The sequence below is a fragment of the Mirounga angustirostris genome, unplaced genomic scaffold (genome assembly GCF_029215605.1).
Source record: "Mirounga angustirostris isolate CCGP_5_RB_7025 unplaced genomic scaffold, mMirAng1.0.hap1 SCAF_17, whole genome shotgun sequence".
Lineage (NCBI taxonomy): Eukaryota > Metazoa > Chordata > Mammalia > Carnivora > Phocidae > Mirounga > Mirounga angustirostris.
The window spans coordinates 33605842-33623301 of record NW_026991725.1 but is presented as its reverse complement, the minus strand read 5'-3'; the positions used below and the strand labels follow the sequence as shown (position 1 = coordinate 33623301).

Sequence of the window (17460 nt, the reverse complement as noted above, 5' to 3'; positions counted from 1 at the left end):
GGGGGAGCTGCAGGGGAGAGGGAGAAGCAGGCTCCCTGCTGAGTAAGGAACCCGATGTGGGACTTGAGGGATCATGACCCGAGCTGAAGGCAGATACTTAACCGGCTGAGCCACCCAGGCATCCCAAATTTACTATATTTGTTTAACTTAATTTTCTCTTAGCAGAGGGTAATAATGAAAAAATGGTGGAGAAACATTGATATAAATAAAACTATATTTCAAATATGCTTCTCCTTTGATGGAATAATTCCACTTCTATTATCTCTCCTAGAGAAAGAGTCCCCAAAAGAGACATGAATACAAAGTTGCTGACTGCATTATCTTTTTTAATAGTGGAACAACCTAAATGTCCACCAGCTGGAAAAGGTTAAATAAACTATGGTGCATCCATGTTAGGAGATACTCTATATCCGTTAAGGGGAATGAGGTAAGTCTGGAAATGAAGAAAGAAACTGTCAGAGGCCACCATGTCATAGTACTGGGTGGAAAAAGCACTTTGCAAGATATATATGATGATCACATTTATATTAAAGCCAACACACAACAGATCTATGTGTTTTTCTCTTTTTTTTTCTCTTTTTTTTTATTTTTTTAAAGATTTCATTTATTTGAGAGAGAGAATGAGAGACAGCACAAGAGGGAAGAGGGTCAGAGGGAGAAGCAGACCCCCTGCTGAGCAGGGAGCCCGATGAGGGACTCGATCCCAGGACTCCAGGATCATAACCTGAGCCGAAGGCAGTCGCTTAACCAACTGAGCCACCTAGGCACCCTCTATGTGTTTTTCTATGCACATGTTATATATGTAAATACAAAAGAAAATGAACGGAAGGGTACACACCAAAGTCATAAAACCAATTACCTCTGGAGTGGATTTGATGGTAGAGAGACGGTTGAAGAACATGAGTTTTTTTATTTATCTCTTTCTATGTGCTTGTTTTTGCATTTATTCCAAGAATGAGTCACGAATAACTTATAGAAATAAGAATAGTAAATACAGATTTATCCAAAATAAACCCTACCTCAACCACCTGACCCTTGAAGAAAATATGTCTTCTTTATTCCTAATAAAGAAGGAAATCAAAAGCCTATGTGCTCTAGTTAAAGTTTTATCTTTTTAGTCAAATTATAGAAAAATGACACAAAGGTATGCCAAGTCTTTGAAACAAATTACTGTGGTAGAGCAGAAACAAATACTCTACTAAGTTTTGAAGTAGCAGAACTCAAAAAGTAAAGAGATCAATTTTATTACATAAAAATAAAACAGTGGTGGGCAAGACCTCTGGAGGGTGCCTTGCCAACACATATCAAAATGTGGATGAGCATACTTTTTAACTAGCAGTCGCAAGTCTAGCAATTATAGAAGAATGTTTATTGCTGCATCCTTTACAGGACAGAAAAATTAGAAGTCATTTAAAAGTCCATTAATAAGGGATTAGATAAGCAAAATATGGCAGATACATACAAAGGAGTACTTTGCATTCATTCCCAATAATGGTCTCTATTTATTAACATGGAAGGTGATCCACAAGCTTATTGTATAAAAAAGTAGGTTATAGAAACACACAAAGAGAATGATACTATTTACATAAATATTTATAATCACTGTGGCTGTTGGCAAAAGGGCTCATTTCCTCATCATATACCCCCTACTTAGGACTGTTTAATGACACAGTAGCTGGTTTCCCCCAGAATGAGTGATCTAAGACAGTAAGATGGACTCGGCAACATTTGAATTACCTAGCCTATGAAGCCATGCTCTATCATTTCTGAGATGTCCTATTAGCCACATAACCGAGCCCTATTCAGTGTGGAAAGGGATCACGTAAAGGCACGAAAACCAGGAGGCAGGAACCACTGGGAAGCCTCTTGAAGACTGGCTACAACAGGAATATATTTTTTCTAAGTTTTTGTAAATCTTACTGAGGTAAAATAGGACAAAAATAAAGTAACCATGGCACGGTGCAGAGAATTCTACATGTATTGCTGTTTTTCATCAAATCTGAAATGCCATCAGCCAAAGGACATACCATTATTTTCTATACCTGTTAAAAGTAAATAAGACATTGGCAAGAAAATTATGAGATGAATTTTTACTGTCTACCTATTGAAAGAGCTGCTTTAGACCTACAATTTAGCAATTGTTTACTATATATCGTGTGTCTTAATGAGAAAAAAATACAAGAGAAATCAAACATTTGCAGTCTGAATGTTCTAAATTGGTTTTCAAATCAGAGTCGTCAATGTTCATTCACATCTTTCCACACAAAATCACCCTTCACGCTATCAAAGATCCTCCTCTGGGCTATTCTTTTAACACTGACACCCATTCTGCGAGTTTTGATGTTAATGCTGTCTTGGTCCTGCTACAATCAATCACAACAGCTTCTCATTGCTTTGAAATGTCTTTCATCTGGGTCTGTGGAATTTCACAATTTCTCCTGCTTTCAACTGCATTACTTGGCATGGGATAAGAAAGCCTCCTGCATGTAGTTCAGGAAAAAATAAATAAATAACATGGCTTTTATCTACTCCTGAATATCTTTTTTAGATCTCGTGAACCAGTCATTGTTTTGCAAGAAAAAATATGGCGCTGTGGTCATATCTCCAATGATGAATACTTGCTGCATAAATGTCAAACTTATGCTCAACTATCTGGCAGGAATTGCAAGATGCATCCCTGGTTGCAGAAATGTGAAGCTATGAACAATATGCAGCCTGGAATTAATGATACATAGTGTACCTTCCTAACTTCCCAACAGCCCCATGGAATAGTTGCTGTTTTTATGAATGAGGATGCTGAAGTTTAAGGAGAGAAAGTAGCTTGTCCAAGGTCACACAATCAGGAAGAGAGATGGATATTTAACCCTTCTGCCCTCTAGCACTTCTCAAGACAGGATAGGCATCCTCGTCATGAACATCAGGATCAACATGGCCATAGACATCACTGTTGTCCCAACCATCTTTCTTGACATCCTCATAATTATCAGGGTCCTCTTCATCACCGTCACCATTATCACTGTCCCTGTCATCACCACCTTCTCCATCATCATCATCGCTAGCATTTACTGAGCATGTACTTACTATGTGCTAAGAGCTTACTATGTGCTAAGGGCTTTATGGGGGTTGCCTCATGACTACCCTCATTCTCCAAACATTGGTAGTGAGGCTTAACTAACTCACTCAAGATTATTCAGCTGAGGCCTGAACTCAAACCCAGGCCATTAGACTCTAGAAACCATACTCTTTACTACTCTGGTATTAAGTACAGGAAACCCCAAACACTCAATAAATGATGCATCTATATGTGCCTAGCCCCATGACTGGCATGTAGAAAAGAAACAATTAGAATAACAACAATAATAGCAGCTCATATTTATTGAGTGATGACTATGTGCCAGGCATCATACTAAGTGCTTCACAGAATTTATTACTTCTAGTCTTCATATTAGCTGTAGGAGGTAGGCACTATTTTCATCCTCATTTTACATGTGAAGAGATTGAGAATTGGACAAATTAAGAAAGTGTCCAAGGTTATACAACCAGTGAATGACACAGCAATAATTCAAGCTCAACAAGGCTGATTCAAAAGCCCATGTTCTTAAGTCCTGCACAATATTGCCTCCTACAAGGAGCATTATGAGTGAATCTGTTTTCAGTAATTAGCCCACAAATATTGCCTGAACACATACTACATGCTATGTGGTGTGCCAAGTGCAATGCATATAGCAAAGGATAAGAGAAATATGGACCCTGCTTTCATGGAAATGACAGTCTGGATGAAACACCAGTAAAAGTGAGAATTATGGAGACCACCTACAAAGATGGTGATAGAACACTCACATTTACATCCTACCATGCCCAAAACTCCACTAAGAAGACAATGAGGTTATGATGATGATAACTAACATTTATCACTGTGTCAGTCATGGATCTGATCATTTTACACATATTATAACATTTAAACCTTACAACAAGTGTCCAAAGTCCTATAGTTAGTTTGTGGCAAAGTGAGTGTAAGAATCCAGAGCTTCTGCTTTTGTGCACCCCTTTACACAGAAAAGGAATGAAAATATAAATTCTCCAGGACAGAGACTCCAGGAGAAGGAATATCCATGAGTGGGAGAGAGCAACAAAGTTGTATAGAATGGAAAGCAAGCAGGAGGAGTAACTTATTTAACAGGGCACAAGGCCATGAACAAAAGCAGAGGACTGGGGAGGACCTCAGAGAGACTCAGAAACCAGAGACCCCTGGTATCACAGAGTGTGGGAGGGGGACACAAGGAGTAATCCTGGAGGATAAGATGGAAGTCAATATTCATAACAGCCAACACCTTCACCTGCTCCACCTTCTCCTAGGTACAGAATGTCAGAAGCCAGGCAATCACCATCTGCTCCAAGGAGACATTAGCAGGAAAACTTACCAAGCTCTGGTGTCTCCTTCCAATTGGAAATGTGACACACTCTTGGCCTCTCCCAATCTCTCACTTGATCCTCCTACAGAGCAGGAATGGTAAATTGAGGAAGAACAACTGCCCAGATTTTGTTCAGCTCTACTCTTTCCTTTTGGAGGACAGTCTGTCTAACAGAGGGAGTATTTTCTCCTGCTCTTCCCCAATGTAAGTCTTACCATGAGAGGAGGACTCTCTCGGTCCAGCTTTGTCCATGACTGAGTACAGAAGTCTACAAATCTGAGGTTTAGTCAGACCCACTTGGCTCTCACTCTAAGCCATATCCTTGCCTGAACTTTCCAATAGTTAAACAAAAGTGGTATTTTGATCTCACATCTACCTTATTTTTTTGCCTTATTTCTCAATATGCCCAGAACTTGGGCTAATTATAAAAAAAAGAAGAAGAAGAAGAGAGGAGGAGGACAAAGACAGAGACAAAGAGACAGAGACAGAGGGAATGGAGAAAGGATGGGAAAAGGAGGGAAGGAGGGAGGAAAGGAAGGATGGGACAGAGGGAGGGAGGAAGGAAGGAAGGAAGGAAAACAGAGAGTGCAGGACTTTTTTTAAATGCTAAATAACATCCTTGGAGAGCTATGAGAAGATAATGTACCCATAAAACAAAAATTTATTTATCAGAGAGCAAAGAAGTAAATATAAAGAACCCCAAATAAAAATTTCCATGGATGAACTTGAAGATAAAGTTCATCCTAGTTTCTTTTCCAGGAAAAAAAACAAACAGAAATAACGAGTTGAAAAATATTAGGTGGAGAGAGAAGAGACACGAGAGAAAAGATCAGTCCAGAAGGTCTAACAGCCAAATAATGGGAATGTGAGCTCTAGTTCCAAACAGAAAACAACAAGTAGAAAAATATATATTTACAAGAGTGAAAGGAGACTCTCCTGTGAATGACCATACTAGGGGTCCAGCATCAGAAGCTAAAAGAGACCTATATCCAGACATGTCATCACAGGATTTTACAAATCAGGGATGAACAGCCACAGAGGGCTCCCTGCCAATAGTACCTCCCTGCAAAGCATTGTGTAAACCAGGTTTTGAGGTTAAGATAGTGAACTTTCTAAATTTTCACATCCTCAGACCCCTTGATTTTTGGCCACATCTATTTTGCCAATTCCTCACGCTGAATAAAGCCAACCATCTATTTTCTCTATTCCTGTTCCCAGACTGCCAAATATGGCTGGAGGAAATTCAAAAACCATGCCAACTGGTTCTGCTACAAATCCAAGATTTGCAGCCTCAGCTGAACACCCTCTATGGCTCATGCCCAGGGAGCAACCTTACTTGTCCCCCACAGCAGTGAGAAAACAATTGGATATGAGTATATATACATATGTATACTGTATATATGTAGTAATATATATTATAATACATAATATATAAAACATAATGTATATTACAATATATAATTATAATATATATTACAAAGAATATATATATTTATATATAAAATCAGAGAAGATAAATACTCTAAAATGCAGATAAGTTGCTCAAGCACATCACATTCCTTCATGAATGAGACTTCCTCACAAACATTACCCTCCTTGCCAGGTTGCTGCAAGCACCCCTTGGCCTGGACTACTTTTTCTCATTGTTAGTGTCTTGGTTCAAACCTCCTTTTGTCCCAGAGGCCCTCCTTGATCCCCCTACACTGATCGGTCAAGGTGCCCAAGGGCACTGTAATGAACTCACAAGGAGAACTCTGGGATATCTTTACATTTCAAGGGAAATCCAATGATGGTCGACGTCTGTTGGCCACTATGAGAGGTCCTAGTTAAAAGTATTTTGCAGTTTCAACATTAGATCACTACATTCCTTTCGGTGACATCAAATTTGAGAGAAGTTAGATTTGGGGCAGTTGATGTGATTTAAAAAGGCAAGGACCACCACATGGAAATCAATGTGGAAAGGGCTCATGAGGGTGAATGACGGTGTCCAATCTAATTCCAAGGTTCAAGAAGTTGTGTAGCTCAACAGACACACGCACGTCATTAGCAAGAACTAACTGACCCTCAAACAACATGGGGGTCAGGGGCACCTGCCCCTGTGCAGTCAAAAATCTCCCTGTAACTTCTGATTCTCCAAAAACTTAACTACCAATAACCTATTGTTGACCAGAAGCCTTACCGAGAACATAAACAAATAGCACATGTTTTATATGTTATACACATTATATACTGTATTATTACAATAAAGTAAGCTAAAGAAAAAATTTAAGAAAATCATAAGAAAGAAAAAATACATTTACAGTATTATACTTACTGACAAAAAAACTGCATATAAATGGACCCATGCAGTCCAATTGCTCAAGGGTCAATTATAATAGTTTTTAAGAATAAAATAAAAATGTTTTCTATTTATGTGTATTAAAAAACAAAAAAAAAAAAAACAGCTACCAAATCATTAGGACCTGAATACATAGTGTTTTGAACCTGACCATTAAATAAGCAGAACTCCTAGGTATTTCTTTGGGTCTAGGATGCTAGGAAAGAGTTACTAAGACCATAAGAACTTTGTGAACCCACAAAGCTTGGGAATCTCTGTCCTAGAGTCTTATAGCGCCCCTCTCCTCTACTTCCAGAGTTCCTCTACCTCCCTTCACACCACAGTCATTCTACTTTGTTGCAATTACTTGTGTAGCCAAGTATTTTGATCTGCCTGCTGCTAGGATAGACATGTACTCACGCACATACACGCACGCCCACACACACACGCGCACATATATACACATACAGATATTCACACGCACACACATACGTACATACATATGCACACATGTACACACATGCGCAGACACATGCATTTATGGGCGCACACATACACACATACATACATGCCTGCACACATACACATGTACACACATGTATGCACACATGCACATATACACACACACACATACATACCCCTCTATTGTTTCCTTTCATACTTTCATAGGCACGGGAGCTCCCTATTCTGAAAGAGGAAATTTTGGAAATGAACCAAAGAAGTGCTAACGGAAGCCTGAAGGAGACTAGAACAATGTCTGTGCCTACCCCCCCACTGCGCTGGGTCCCTTGGAACTCCATGGGGAGGGAAGACCATGTATCGTGAAAGTCCAGATGGAAAACGTGGACCTTGGCAAGCCCAGGAGACACAGCGGTACAGACAAAGCCCAGTCCAGAGTCGCACCCTTGCCGGTGACACTGATGCCCTCAGGAGCACAGGGGCTTGGGGCCACAGGACTAGGACGAACAAGTGGGCTGGAGCAGGGGATTGTGAGCAGGACAGGGCAACGTGGCCACTGCAGGGCATACACTGGTTGCTGGGCCCATCTGCTTGGAGATTCCCAGAAATGCCTGGCAAAGAGTTAGGAGGAGGGTCAAGGGGCCCCCACTCACAGATGGGAATGGTGTGGATCAACTGTAAACTGTATGAGCACAAGGACAAGATCTGACAGCTTTATTGCTGGGTCTCCAGTACCTAGGACAGGGCTCTCCACATAGTAAATGCTCGTTTATTTACTGTTGTCCATGTGTGTTTCTTTATTTCTAACTCTCTTCTAGAAAAGTGTAGACCTTTCCAAACTATCCAACTCAACATATACAAAACCAAACTCACCATCTTCCCATTTCCCTGCTTTGCCTTGGAAGATACTTTAACTGCCCTGTGTTTGTTGATACCCCGTATCCAACCCTCCACAGTGGTTTCTATCTCCAACCTTTCTCTTGATTAGCGCCTTATTCAAGTTTTTATTGCCTCTCACCCTGAACCTGTCCTCCATTCTCAACCAACCTACACTCTCCGACCCATTTATCCACTCCTCTGCTCAGAAGCTTCCCATGCCTTCTAATGTCCTGTCTCATAAAGACCAAACTCCTTAGTAAAGCTTGTGAGGGCCTCTACCTTCTGGGTCCTTTCAACTTCCATTTTCCCCTTTTCCCTCCCCCTACACCAAATGCCACCTGCCCTATGCCCTTGGGTCTCTGTGTTTCTGTCTGTCCACCAGGCTATTTCTTCTCTCTCATGCTAGACTGTAAGTTCTTGAATCTTGGGGCATGTCTTATTTATCTTTATATCCCCTTGAACCCCTGCGCCTGACACAGTGCCTTGTTTGGGGAGGGATACTTAATACGTATTCCGTGAGGACATTAATTAGACTCAGGACTCTCTCTTTCCCCCCTCAATGACCCCCCCTTCCAGGAAAGCAGAACATGACTTCCTTGATTCATGAGTTTGGCAAAAGGATCTGAGTGCGCTCATTCTCTGTTTGAGGAAACAGCCACCTATTGTTTACCTGTATTCTCACTGAATTCTCACGTCTTCTTGGCCATCCAGAAAGTTTATCATTCCAGCAAAGAAGGCCTCCAGTTTGGGAGCGGGATGCAAGTTTGATCCAGAGGAGTGTAAACAAGTCTACAGGCCAGATTAACCCTGCCCTCCAATACAGCGGTTTGTGGGGAAAAAAGGTGATATTTTCATCTCCACCTGTCTGATTCTTATGTTTATTATTTAACTCTTTCCAATTAAGGCGGGTTAAGGGGTATAATATTTTAAGTCATCTCAAAGCCTCGTGTCTGATACAGACGATTGTACCTTGTATGTATCCTTGATTTAACTGACTTGAATTCTGTCCCAGAGACTTATTTTCAGCTTTGTCATCCTGAGTAAGATTGAGCAAACAAAGCCTCACTTTATAAATAGTATCACGGTAACATGGCATCTTTCAACTGAGGAAATTGAAACATTTGGGGTTTGAGAAAAATTATTTGTTATTTCACAAACAGCAGGAGCCTGGGAAAAGCCAAAAATGGATTTTCCACATCAAATTTTTCTTCATCTATAAATCCTTCCCTTCTTAGGGAAATTTATAGGTTTCTGGCTTCCTTTTCCCTTTGGTCATCAAATTTAATTTCCCAGGAGTTTTTTTTTTTCTTCCTATTTTAATTTCTGTTCTAGACTTATAAACTGTTCCTAATTCTTGATGTTTCAGATCTCCTCTTCTCTCCTCAGTCCATCATTTCTAACCCATTTCTTTCTTCTATCTACTCTCCACTTTTAGTCCTCAGTAAGTTCCAGAAATGGTCAAACCTCCTGCTTCTCTAAGATCCATTTTAAGCTTTTGTATTTCTTTTGTCATCCTCTCAAAATATCCACCAGCTTTTGTCATCCTTCCCTCTAGCCTCTGATCATGTGCTTTTCTTCCTCTAAAAAGTGAACTTTTCACTTCTATCTTCCATAGCATCTGGGACATCACTTGTTCTCCATTTCTTCCATGCTTTCTATTTCCTTTTCCCCACTGACTCCCTCCCACCCACCTATCATGAACCCAGATCTCCCTGTTGTAAAATACCTCTCACTTTTCACTGTATTTGATGCCCACAGCTAGCTGCCCTGCCTTCTCACCTGCCTTCCATTCACCATCAAAAACTTGTCATTGTACATGTTCTACCCGTATGTCCATGTCATTGGATTCCTCCATTTACTCCATGACTTTCTGCTTTCAACCCAAGCATCCAATGGAAGGCATTGCTCCTAAAGTTCACCAACAATTTCTGCATGTCATATTCTTCAGTCTTTGTTCAGTCATTCTTCTTGAATTTCTACATTTGACACCATTGACCATTTTCTGACCCCTTTTTTTATGTTAAGAGGGCTACCTAACCAACACCACTAGCCTACTTACCTGTCTTTTTCCTATCTTAGTTTCATGTTCATCCTCTCAAAACTGTGATCCAGCCCTGGGTCTTGATAGAATCTGTGGCAAGCACTTACGGTTGCCGTTCTCACTTGCTATCTAACAGAACAGGGTGCTCAACCCAGTCATGGCAAACTGTTCCCATTTAACAGTGATTGGTGGATGGATGGACATGTGGCTTATTTCTGATCAATGATAAGGGGAAGACCTTTGAGGTGTTCTGGGAAATCCTGTATTTCCTATAAAAGAGGCATATAAGGAGAAAACCATTTCTTCCTGCCCATCCCTTCTTTCTTGGGATATTGCCACATAAGAACATGAACCATTGGACAATGTCATCTTGCCACCATGACGGAAGGTCAAGAGAAGAGTCCAGAAGCCAAGACTGGCCCTGACATCAAGGAACTGCCACGCCAGCAACTACCCACCTGCCTGAATAACAACAGATCTAGATGTATGTGAACAGCTATTGGCTGTATTTGTATTATTTGCAGTCCAATACTTTGAAGCATTCCTTCAAAATCTCTACCTTAGCCATACTCACAGAATATATTGTGAAGTCTATGCTGACCTCATCAAAATCCTTATCTCCAAATTTCTCTCCAAACCCCAGACTCTCCTAACTCTGCTTCCATTTGGATTTCAGATCATCAGCTTAATGCAACATGTTGCAATCCAAACTCATCATCTTTCCCCTAAAATCAGCCAGCCTTTTGTAATCTTCCTAAAGATTAAAAACCCTTTTGAGCGTCATTAGAAGAACATGAGTTTTAACTTAGAGCTCCCGGGGCAGGGTGGGGGGTCATTGTGATGACAGGAAAGACAGAACTTAAGATTTATGTCTTAAGGGGGCTATCTCTGTCTAGCTATTTTGCAATGGCATATAGGTATAAAACAACATGGATGAGATATAGGATGTACAACAGGAAGTGGCCAGAGATAAAGCCAAACTGAGAATAGTCATCAGACCATGAGACCTGCCTTCCTAAAGCATTTGGCCTTTGTTGTGTAGACAGTGTAAGATTTTAAGCTGTGGAGCCATGTGCTCAGATTTACATTTTGCAAAAACATCTTCAGCAACAGCATGAAGAATGGATCAGAAGGTTCAAGACTGAGATGAATAAAGCAGTATAAAAATCCTTGAGCCTAAAAATAATGAGGTCCTAAACCAAGATCCTGGCAGTGGCAATGGGGAAGAAAAGAAAATTTGAAAAATAATTAGGAAAGCATTCACAAGACTATGAGACAGATTGAATATGGAAAGAGAGGAGAAAAGAAGAGTATGAAATGAGGGATTTTGGATGACCAGGTAGTCAGTGGCATAATTATATAGGAGGAAACATAATCATTATTATGGTTCAATATAATGGAGTTCAGTTTAGCGCATGTTCAAATTGAGTTGCCTTTGGGACATCCAAGTGGAAATGTCTAAGAGACAGAAGAATACATGTTTTCAACTCAGAAGAAACTTATGATCAGGAAACACCTATTTGGGAGTATGAAAGATACTATGGATATAGGTCCTCAAAATCCATGTCAATCCTCTTCTTGCATGCTTTTCTCTCCTACAGAGGCTAGAATTTAAAAAAACAAAAAACAAACAAACAAAAAAAAACCCTACATCTCTAGCTTCCCTGGTAGCTAGATGTAGACATGTGACTATGGTGTAACCAAAGATGTAAATAGGAATGTTGTAAGGGACTTCCAGAAAAACCACTTAAATTTGGATGACTCAGATGGGAGGTAGGCTCTCTCTACTCTTCCACTCTCCCATTTTTCTTCTGCAAAGATCAAGGATGTGATAGCTGGAGCCTCACCAGCCATTTTGATGATGATGTGATCTTGAATATGGAAGCCACACACTAGGATTTCAGGGTAGAATGATAGAAGGATCCTGGGTTTCTGGACAGGGAGCCACCATTCCACCTCTGGACTGAGAATATCCAAATTCATTTTACATTTAAACGATTGTTATTTGGGCTTTATGTTTTATGCCTCCAACTGTAATTCTATCTTATACACCAAATTATTATAAATGTATAGGTAATCCCTGGCATAGGTGAGAATAACAAGCCATATTAGAGCCATGTAAGTGGAAGAAATCTTCTAGAAAGAGTCTATAGCATAGAGAGAGGAATGAGCAGAGATTTCTGGGAACCTCACTGCAAAGGGCAGAGGAAGATAAATCAGCTAATGAGACTTGAAAGGAAGAGTCAGAAAGTTAAAAGAATGTGTCAAACCTAGAGATGTGCCCCTCAGACCCCCCCTTAAAGAAAGGACCCACTGCCTAGCTGTATGGCTAGTTGATAGCCTCCAGCTGTTGGCTCCATTTCAACTTCTAAAGCCATTAACTGAGTGAAGCAATGGTAGCCAAGACCACTTCTTAGGGCAGTCCTGCCAATGACTGAGCAACGCATGGCACGAAATCCCCATCAACACAGAACTCCCTTAACAGGAACTCTTTGCTACAGAGCTCCTCGCCCGACTAGTAGAGACCGTCAGATCCTCATTGCAGTCAGATGGCTCCCTCTGGGCAGTAAATCTTTTGCACTCCTATCTCTGCATTTCTGCATCCCAGAAAACCCAACTGATGCAAAGGATATTAAGAGGCTACATGAGTTAACATGTATTATTTGATTTGGTTGAATGAGCATTAAATCATCCAATTTCAAAGTGAAGATGTAGGAAGTTAGGGATTTCCTCAACTAACACTACCAAATACAAGTATTCTTACTCAAAGCAATTCACTTTCCAGTTAATGTGCTCAGTCCTCCCTGGATTTCGTTTTGTTTTCTTTTTTTATCACTTTTAATCCAGAATATAATCATATTCCATCAACAATCCCTCCAAAATATCACTCATTTCTATTGTTTTACTTTCCTCTTCAATTTTATCTTGCAATCACATATTATGTAGGAAAAAATGAACAAGGATGAATAAATCATACGTAAAGTAATTCATTTAAATCCCTTGCATATGTCATTACTGATTATTTTCCCAATTCAGCTATATTATGGCATAAACCACAATCATTCAACATATAACTCTGTAAGGCAAAAGCTTCATATAATAAGTTGAACTTATGGGGCACCTGGGTAGCTCAGTCGATTGAGCATCCAACTCTTGATCTCAGCTCAGGTCTTGAACTCAGGGTTGTGAGTTCACGCCCCACATTGGGCTCCACCCTGGGTGTGGAGCCTACTTAAAAAAATGTTTCTTTCTTTTCTTTTTTTTTTTTAAAGATTTTATTTATTTATTTGAGAGAGAGAGAATGAGAGAGAGAACACATGAGAGGGGGGAGGGTCAGAGGGAGAAGCAGACTCCCTGCCGAGCAGGGAGCCCAATGTGGGACTCGATCCAGGGACTCCAGGATCATGACCTGAGCTGAAGGCAGTCGCTTAACCAACTGAGCCACCCAGGCGCCCTAAAAAAATGTTTCTTAAATAATAATAAGATGAACTTACAAGGCAAGTATTAAATGTGTTCCCAGAGTATAATGGCCAAAAGTATTGCCAATAGAATTAACTGAAAAGATTCTTGTTTCTGAGAATCAAACCATTTATTTCACAAATACAGAGGCTCATTTTCTCATTCTTCCTTTTGCGTCAATCATCATTTAACCCAAATTAATCTTCCCAAAAAAAGCACATAGATCTGCCAATACGTTGGTGTTTTCTTCTTACAAGGAAACAACAGAGCAGATAAAAATCTGCTTTCTCTGATTCTGGAGAGCCACTATTATTGGTATACTACTGCAACTCTCTGAGGTTCTCTTTCAGGGGTCAGCAAACTACTACCCATGGAGTAAATCTGGCCCATCACCTGGTTTTGTAAATAAAGTTTTATTGGAATGCTCCAATAAATGCTCCACGCTCCTTCATTTATGTATTATCTATCAGTGGTTGCTTTCCTACTACAATGGCAGAGTTGAATCACAGCGTCAGAGACCATCTGACCTACAAAGCCTAAAATATTTACTCTCTGGCCCTTAACAGAAAAACTGTCCTAGTTTTTCTTAGTATCTAGTATCTTACTATCTTTTTGCCGCATTGCTTCCAAGAAAGCAAGATGGGTCACCAGCAGCCCTACTGGAGTGGAGAAAATTCAGCCAGCGTTCTCGTTCTTGTTGCACATGCTTAAACCAGCACAGTCTGATCCGGAAATACGGTCTCGATATGAACCACCAGTGTTTGCACAGGTAAGCAAAGGATACAGGTTCATTAAGTTGGATTAAGTGAACTTCCTTCAATGGGTCATCCAAGATATACACCTTACTGCAGATATCCAAAATACCTACCTTCATGCTAACTCTTGGTACATAAAATAAAAATATTTCAATTATGAAAAAAAAAAACATGATCCGTTCTTACATTTCGGCTAGTCACTCATTCATTATTATTCATTCATAATATGTTAACTGACATCTCAACGTGTTAATGTCACTACTAAGTGTTAATCTGACCTCAGACAATGACTTTGAGGATCATAATAAATGCTCTCTTTTTCTTTACATTAATAGGTGATTATTTTTAATTAACCTGAATTTTATTTTTTATTTTTTTTTTAAAGATTTTATTTATTTGACAGAGAGAGACACTCTGAGAGAGGGAACACAGCAGGGGGAGTGGGAGAGGGCGAAGCAGGCTTCCCACTGAGCAGGGAGCCCAATGCGGGGCTCGATCCCAGGACCCTGGGATCATGACCTGAGCCGAAGGCAGACGCTTAACGACTGAGCCACCTAGGTGCCCCTAACCTGAATTTTAAAAAGTAATCTCATACCCAGGAGACACTTCAAATCTTGAGTTAAGCATTTGATATTCATCCATGTTTTAGGCTAGCTTTAAACTTTAAGCTTAAGAACAAAAACAAAAATAGATTAATTTTCAAAAGAGGCTGGAAATAAAACATCTACAGCCTTAAGAGAAATAAAAAGATAATTACGCCCAAATTTGCTTGTTTTCCTTTCTTTCCGGAAAGATTGCCTCAGTAAAAGAAGTTAAGAGTTTTTTAAAATGCCTTTTGACATCACAGACCTTCTTATTTTAATGGAGCAACATCTTCCTAGGAATTCTCAGAGCAAGAGAATAAGGAGAAAAAGGAGGAGGGGGACGTCTGCACTGAAATAGAACAATGCAGGGAGACTCCAAACTTGGTTTGTGGCTATAGATGGTGAGTGTTGCACAGACCACAGGTTTGCTTAACTCAGATGCCCAGAAGGCTAGGCGAGGATTTCAGCTGGGAACTCTTTAGGTTTGCCCTGGAGCATAAATGAACAGAGGTCTCCTGTGATGAATTTTCCCCTCCTCCTGAGTTTCTTTATTTTCTCCTACTGTTTCCTTCTCTAAGTGGGTACAGCTGTTTGGGATTTTGTGAACTATGGGTTCAATCATATATTCAAGATGATGAAATCAGGACTTCTCAGTGTAGTTCCTCATTTTTCATATGCCAAGTACTTTTTCACTTTCTTTTTATTTCAAAAGTAATATAAAGATCTTTGCATGAAAGTCATAAAAATACTGGTAAGCAAAAAGGAGGAGGAGGGGGAGGAGAAGAAGAAGAAAAGGAAAAAGAGGAAGAAGAAGAAAAGAAGAAGGAGGAGGAGGAGGAGAAAAGAAAATTCAGATTATTCATAAACGCTACCACCCAAGGAAACCACTATAAAATGTTATTATATATTCATTCATCCATGTAATGGGTTGAATGGTGCTGGTTCACCACCCCTCCAAAGGATAAATCTGCCCAGAGCCTGTGAATGTGACCTTCTGTGGAAGGGGGTTCTTTGCCAATGTAATTACATTAAGGATCTGAAAAATGAAATCATCCTGGATTATCTGGTAGGCTCTAACTCCAAAGACGATTGTTCCTATAAGAGAGGAAAACTGTATTCAAAGGAGAAGGCCATGTGAAGGCAGAGGCAGAGAGCAGAGAGATACCACCACAGGCCAAGGAATACTGGAGCTTCCAGATGCTGGAAAAGGTAAGGAAGCCTTCTCTAGAGCCTTGGAGGGAGTATAGCCCTTTATTTCAGATATCTGGTATCCAGAATTGTAGGAATAAATTTCTGATATTTCAAGCTACCAAGCATGTGGCAATTTGTTACAGCAGTCCTAGGAAACTAAAACAATATATTTGTTCAGTAAATATTTACTAAACAACAACTATGAGCCACATATTGTACTGAAGAGTTGATGAATAAGATACCAAAACTTTCAAAGATTTTTTATGAACACATGGAAATATATGTATAAATATTTTAATGGGCCACAATATAAAAGTTGTTATTAACACACTTTTTAACCTAATAATACAGACATCTTTCATGATTATAAATGAATATGTCTTCATCTTATAGATGAACCACTATTTTGCTCAAGCCATTCTCAGTATTTGAACATTGAGCTTGTTTCCCTTTCTTTTTCTATACTGCAATAATCGTTCTTTAACTAAATACTTATGCACACTTTTAATTATCCCCTTAAATTAAAAAAAAGTGGAATTTGGAGGTCAAAGTCTGTGCCAGTTATCCATTTCTTGTCTCTCGGTTCCAAGCTAACCCCTCTTTCCCCTGTTTTGTGACACTGGAGCTGGAGCTTGCGAAACTTTCTCTACTACAGGTTGGCCCATGATAGGCTAGGCTTTGTCAGTGGAGGGCACTGGGCAAGGCAGCAGTGGCAGGAAGACACTCCTTTTTGGGGTGCCAGTCCTCCTCTTTCTAATGTAACATGGGAACCCCACAGCCCTCACAGACCAGCTCCAACCACACCCTCAAGACACATTCTCCCACCACCACCAGTAGTTGTTTCTAAGTAGATCTGGCCATGGCCTTAGGCACTTTCTCCCCATCCCATGGACATGTCTATACATCAATATGGCCTGCGTTTCTTCCAATATGAACGTTTCTTCACCACCCATGGCTAGGTTTTCCAGTGGTAGACACATGGTCCTCAAAGAGATTTTTTTTTTTTAAGATTTTATTTATTTATTTGAGAGAGAGAAAGAGAGCACAAGCAGAAGGGAGGGGGAGAGGCAGAGGGAGAAGCAGACTCCCCACTGAGCAGGAAGCCCGATGTGGGACTTGATCCCAGGACCCTGGGATCATGACCTGAGCTGAAGGCAGACGCTTGACCAACTGAGCCACCCAGGCGCCCCTTCAAAGAGATTTAAATCTCAGCCTTGAGTTGTGGATGGGAGCACCCTCCTAGTCCTTCCTTAGCCTAGATGTAATGGCTTCTGCACATGCTACTTCTGGATCCCTTAGAGGCAGCTCGCCACTTTTGCTAGTTAACACTTCTTTTGATTAAATCTCTCTGTTTAAATAACTT

The 17460-nt window shown here is 40.2% G+C and overlaps 1 long non-coding RNA gene across 3 annotated transcripts in view; it reads right to left on the bottom strand.

Annotated features, from left to right (window-relative positions):
- LOC123853832 (uncharacterized) overlaps positions 1–17460 on the bottom strand; it is an 85392-nt gene that overhangs the window by 60654 nt on the left and 7278 nt on the right. The gene's annotated exons all lie outside the window — the stretch shown is intronic.